This window comes from Propithecus coquereli, unplaced genomic scaffold (genome assembly GCF_000956105.1).
Source record: "Propithecus coquereli isolate 6110/MARCELLA unplaced genomic scaffold, Pcoq_1.0 Scaffold184, whole genome shotgun sequence".
Classification (NCBI taxonomy): domain Eukaryota; kingdom Metazoa; phylum Chordata; class Mammalia; order Primates; family Indriidae; genus Propithecus; species Propithecus coquereli.
In genome coordinates, this window is record NW_012143190.1 from 572,164 (window position 1) to 578,704 (window position 6,541).

Sequence of the window (6,541 nt, forward strand, 5' to 3'; positions counted from 1 at the left end):
AAAATTTTTTTAAATCTATTCTTTCAGCAATTTTAAAATACGCATTATTATTGACTATGCTCACCATGTTGTATAATAAATCTTAAAAACTTATTGCTCCTGTCTACCTGAAACTTTGTACTCTTTATTCAACATCTCCTCGTACCCTGCCCCCCAACCCCATCCTCTGGTAGCCACCATTCTACTCTCTATTTCTGTAACTGTGACTTTTTTTTTAGATTTCGCGTTTCTAACAAGTGCCCAGGTGATGCTGACGCTGCTGGTCGGGACCACTGCCCTGCCTGAAGGGGGCGCTGGTTCCTCAGCTCCAGCCTCTAGTTGCCTTGGGCAATAAAGCCTAAAGCTGCAAAATATCTCAGTTTTTCAAGAGAAGCCAGAAGTGCAGATTTTAATTTAAAATGATCTAACTAAAAATTTGCAGCTAAGTTAAAATAAATCAAAACTCTATTAGAGACTAACTAAAATATATTCATAGGCTGGATTGGACTCATAGCCTTCCATGTCAAGAGCCGTGTGTTTGCACACGAGTATGGGTGGGGACCCCTTTTCTCCGGACAACATTTGTGCCCACTAACTCCTGACTATTGCCACGTGTTACCCTAGTCCCTTGCCGCTTACAGAACAAAGGAACACTGGTTGGTCTGTTTCAGGAGGCTCTGCCATGAGAGGAGAACAAAAAGGCCACCCATTTTAAGAGGATTATCGCAGACTTCTCAAACCACATAGAATTAAACGTGGAGTGAACCACTGTGGGGAAGCTTGGGCTGGGCTTAGCAAGAAGCCAGGCATGCTCTGCCAAGTGGGGAACTCAGAGGCCTCTGCGATGACAAGAGACCTGATAAAGTGACAGGCAGCTCAGCTTTCAGGCTTAGAGGACATGAGATGATCTGAACACAAGTCAAAGTAAAAGCGTCTCTCTCCCCAGACATAGGGTTGCGGCGCAGTTTACACCTTTCAACAGCGTGTCTGGCATCAGAGGGCAGGTCCCAGCCAAGGCGGTGGAGGCTGGCACTTCCTCTTCCAGACTTTTCCTTACCAACTTCTCTGTTCCTACTGCAGAGCAGTAACAGCAAAACAATTAATAGCTCTGAGCATATATCTTGGACTTTTTGGGTCTTTGAACTTTACTGATTATCGTGTGACGACTTACCTCTAGGGAAGAAAACACAATATACAGCAATTTTAGGCCACCTCCCTATCCCCACCATACACATACTAGCCAACATGGTACCAGGACATCTTTTTGTCTGAGCCGAATGAACTTGGAGACCTGTCAGATCAGCTCTGCAGAAATCAATCATTAGACACATTTTACAAAACCGTTTTAATTGAAAACTCCTCAATTCTAGGTTAATTTTTAGCCTTATCTCATTTGACTTCCAGGATGCCCTGCTTCCCAGCAGTTTGGAAGGTCACAGTGGTCAAATGTAAAACGTTCCTGGGCCTGGAGATTAAGGTTTCATGCTGATTCATATCCAGGTGAAGAAACAGAGGGAACCTTCCGATCTCAAGCACGTCAATGAGTAAACTGCAGTCGGGGGACAGGGTGCTCTCACCACTGGTATTCTTTGCCCAGAAGATTAGCTTTTCCCCAAGTGAGCGCCATCCATAAGGGTGAAGGGAATCAATAACAGATTTCTTCCAGACATTTTCTCACTCCGATACCAGTAACGGAAAGGATTGTCTATGGGGAGCAGGAACACATGTTCTTAAGCATGAAGGAGCCATGTGACTATGGAGATTTTGACCAGCGCCGCTGTGCCTGTGCCTCGGGTGGCCCCGCCGAGTTGGAGGGTTTGATGCTGGGAGAAAACATGCACTTGGCACACAAAGCTGATGAGAGGACAGTCACTGTACCACATTCAAAGGACAAATTTCAGCACGCGTTACCAGAGGGCATGGCATTAGTCAGGGTTCTCCAGAGAAACAGAACTAATAAGATATATGCAGATAGGTAGATAGATGGTGGACGGATGGATGACAGGTGCTAGATGGATGATAGGTACATAGACAGGTAGATAGATAGATAGGTAGATCTAGATTATTTTAAGGAATTGGCTCACTCAATTGTGAGGGTTGGCAAGCTCAAAATCTGCAGGGTAGGCCAGCAGGCTGGAGACACAGAAAGAGTAGATATTTCAGCTGGAGTCTGAAATTCTGCTCGCAAAATTCCCTCTTACCTGGAGGTCAGTCTTTTTTCTCTTAAGCTTTCAACTGGTTGGATGAGGTTCACCCAATTCATGGAGGGTAATCTGTTTTACTCAAAGTCTACTATTTACATGGTAATCTCATCTGAAGAATACCTTCACAGAACATCTAGAATGATCAACCAAATATTTGGGTACCATGGCCAGGCCTAACTGCCACATAAAATTAACCATTCCAGGCAACATGTGGGTGATATTCGGGGGGTGGGCCTCCAGGGAGACCTTGGGTGTGCAGAGACGGTGTCTGCTGATCCAGGGGGGTCTTGCCAGACCCTGGGAGGTCCTGAAGGAAGGGTCCTCAACCATGCTCTTGAAATTCCAGTGTCTCAAGTTGCAACGCCAGATCCTGCACCTGGGGTCTGGGTGCTATGTGTTGCTCCAGGACCAGCACCATCTTGCTGATATGTCTACTGGTGACAACACCTGAGTAGCACATGGGGCAGTCATATCTCAACACCTGGGCAACCCAGGTGGAAGGTTTGGCCTTCTGCACAGCCTGGATGCCTGGCTGGATATTCACTCCTAAAGCAGAAACGCTGAGGTGGGTACAGATCCACTTGCCGGGAAAGGGTGACGGAGGCTTAGAGAGGACCAACACATGGGCCAGAGCGGCCAGCGTGGCTGGGCATGTCCAGAGTGCTGGTCGTGTTGGTTTAAAGGCACATTCTGTCCTCAAGGTCCTCCCTTGGGTGGCTAATGTGCTGCTAGGACTTGATCCACTACAATGTGGTTCAGTCACACCCTTGAGCTTTTGAAACTTCTCATGTGACAGCGTAACACGTAGTAGCATTGACCAGTGTTGTGTTTTGTGCTTTGCTTTTCCTTCAGCACCTTCTCCTCCAAACTGTCCCTTATTTACACTATTTCTTGGCCTCTCTCACTTCAGGAAATGTACCCAAGATCGCTGAGAGCCAAGAAGTCAAGTGTTGCCTCCGAGCATCACCCTGAGGGCCTGGCTTAAAGGACCATATGAGTGGGTGGGGGCCAGGGCCAGCCCTCTCGCCCTCCAAGCAGGGCAAGTTGCTGTGGGCTGCAGGAGCAGGGCAGTCGGGGAGAGGGGCGGCAGTCTTGGGCCTGGGCTTGGTCTCTGAAACAGGAATGAGAAAGCAAAGGGCAGGACATCTTTGTGGCGCTGAGCACAGTGGGAAGCTGGCCCCTGCACAGGGGTGAAGCCTGGAGGGGCACTGTGCCTTGAAGGGGAGAGGCAGCCTGGCTTCAGAGCCCCCACCCCGCCTCCCCTGGGGCTGCCAGGGGCCTGGGAGGGCATCTGCAATCACTTTCATGCCCTGTCTTGTTCACTGTCCTACGCTTAGCACATCATCAGGCACGCTCTAGGCCCTGATAACTATTTTGTTGATGAGAAGTGCTGGGTGAATGAAAACGTGTTTGTCAGATGTGCCTGACCCCATAGAAAGTCAGCCTCTGGGCAGAGCAGGGAGGTGGGAGTCAGGGGCCACCTGACACTTTCTCCTGAACGAGCTTCTCTTTGTTGCCTGGTAGGCACAATGAAAGTACAACGAAGGCGACAGTCTTTGCTCACAATTGACCATAGGGTAAGCTACCTTTTGTCTGGTTCAGATACCCTTAACCAGCATTTTGCAAACCACATGCCCTTTGGACCTCACTGGAATTTGGACCTCCACCTGTGGGTTCAGCCCTGCAGAGTCCAAGGTGGAAGAGTGGGTGGCGTGCAGGGACAATTATACCTGGGGCCTCCTTACCCCACACCAAGGAGCAAGGCCCAGTGTCCAGGCCTTCGAGCACGTCTCCTGGGAATGCGTCCTTGTTACCTGACTTAGTGCTGCCTGGCGTCTTCATGAAAGCTCTGGGGCACAGGTGCCATGATGGGGGATGGTGGAAGCCAAAGAAGAAGCTTTCCTCTCCAGGCTGGCCAGTGCCGAGTCCTTCCCCCAGGATGGGCTGTCTCCTGCCTGAGAAGCAAGAGCTCAACTTTTCTGGCCATTTCCCTGGAAAGTTTCACTCCTCCCAGACAGAATCCTCTGTGAGAAAAAAAACATGAAACCCACCAGCCACAGCTTTCATAAGCTCTGGGTCTATTCCCACAGCAACTGGAGGAGAGGGGGAAAGTGTCAAAGCAAGAGGCAAAAAAGGGTGGTGGGAGAGTGGGGGGCTTGGAGGCAAAGGCCCTGGTTCCCTCTCTCACCAGCTGTGACCTTGGGCAGGCTCTGGAGTCAGGCTGGCTCTCACCCACCTCCTCTGGGAAGTGGGAGCTCGGTGCCAGGCACTGGCAACTGCTAGTCACACGTTTAATTTTATATGAAACTTCCCAGTGGTTTTCCAGAGTAACTGTCCCATGTTACATTCCCACCAGCAACCTGTGAGTGATTGAATTTCTCCAAATCCTCACCAGCTGTGTGTGTCTATTTTTGGGTTCTCTGTTCCAATCTATTGATAAATGTCTGTCCCTCTGCCAATGCACACAGTCTTGATAACTGTAACTACATAATAGTAAGTCTTGAAATTGAGTAGACTGATTTCTCCCTCTTCATTCTTCTTTTTTGAAACTCTGTTTTAGTTATTCCAGTGCCTTTGCTTTTCCATATAAATTTGAGAATTTACATGGAAAATTCCTGGAATTTTAACAGACATTGCATTAACCCTGTATACCAATTTAGGGAGAATTGGCATCTTTATTATCTCGAGACTTCCAATCCATGGACATGGTATGCCTCTCCATTTATTTTGATCTTCTTTAATTTCTTACATCAGTGTTGTAAGTTTTCAGCATATAGTTCCTATATGATTTTTCAGATTTACACCTAAATATTTTACTTTCCTTTAAATAATCGTAACATTTGAAATTGCAATCTCCAAGTGTCCATTGCTGCTATTTAGAAATACAGTTGATTTTTGTATTTTTTTTAAGAGGCAGGGTCTCACTCTGTCACCCAGGCTGGAGTGCCGTGGTGCAATCATAGCTCACTGAAGCCTCAAACTCCTGGGCTCAAGCCAAATATTCCTAGACTTTATAAGCTCAAGCAATCCTCCCACCTTAGCCTCCTGAATAGCTAGGACTACAGGCACATGTCACCATGCCCATCTAATATTTTTTTTATTTTTTAAATTTTTTTGGAGAGACAAGTTCTCACTAAGTTTCCCAGGCTGGTCTTGAGCTTCTGGGCTCAGGTGATCCTTGTGCGTTGGCCTCCCAAAATGCTGGGATTACAGGCGTGAGCCACCACACCCAGCCTGATTTTTGTAAGTTTATCTTGCACCTTCAACCTGTGAACTCACTTACGATTTCTAGGAATTTTTGGCGCATTTCTTGGGATCTTCTGTGTGGACAATCATGTCATTTGCAAATAGGGAGAGTTTTCTTTTTCCCTTTTATTCCTTTCCTTGCCTAATGCGTTAGCTAGAACTTCCAGTCTATGTTGAGTAAGAGTGGTGAGAGCAGACATCCTGGCCTTGCTCCTAATCTTAGGGGAAAAACATTCAGTCTTTCACAATTGAGTATAATGTTTACTGTAGGGTTTTTGTAGGTCCTCTTTATCAAGTCGAGTGACTTCTCTGATATTTCTATTTTTTCTGAGAATTTTTAATATGAATGGGTTTTGAATTTTGTCCAATGCTTTTTCTGCATTGATTGATAGGAACGTGTAGCTTTCTTTATTTAGGCTGTTAATATGGCAGATTACATTGATTAGTTTTCTAATACTGGACGAGTCTTGAGTACCTGGAATAAACTCCAAATGGCATTTATCTGGGTGTGGTATCAGGATAATACTAGGTTCATAAAATGCATTGGGAAGTGTTCTAACCTCTTCTAATTTTGGGGAGAGATTGTGTATAATTGGTGTTAATTTGTCTGTAAGAGTTTGGTAGTATTCTCCAGTGAAACCACCTATGCCCGGAGACTTTTTGGGGAGAGGGGGAGACTTTTAAACTATAAGTTAAATTCCCTTAAGAGTTATAGGACTATTCAAATGATGTATGTCATATTGGGTGAGTTGTGATAATTTATATTTTTTAAGGAAGTGGTCAATATTATATAAGTTTTCAAACTGATGCGTGTTGAATTCTTCTTAGTATTCCCTTATTATCCACATATTGTCTGCAGGGTCTGCAGTGATATTCCCAGTTTCATTCCCGATATTGATAATTTGCATCCCCCCCCTTTTTCAATCTCCCTAGAGATTTGTCAATTTTGTTGATCTTTTCAATGAACCAGCTCTTTGTTGGTTTTTCTCTATTTTGTTTTCAATTTCATTAATTTCTGCTTATATCTTTATTATTTCCTTCTTTCTGCTTGCTGTGGATTTATTTTGCTCTCCTTTCTCTAGATTATTGAGGTAAGAAACTGGATTAAGGAT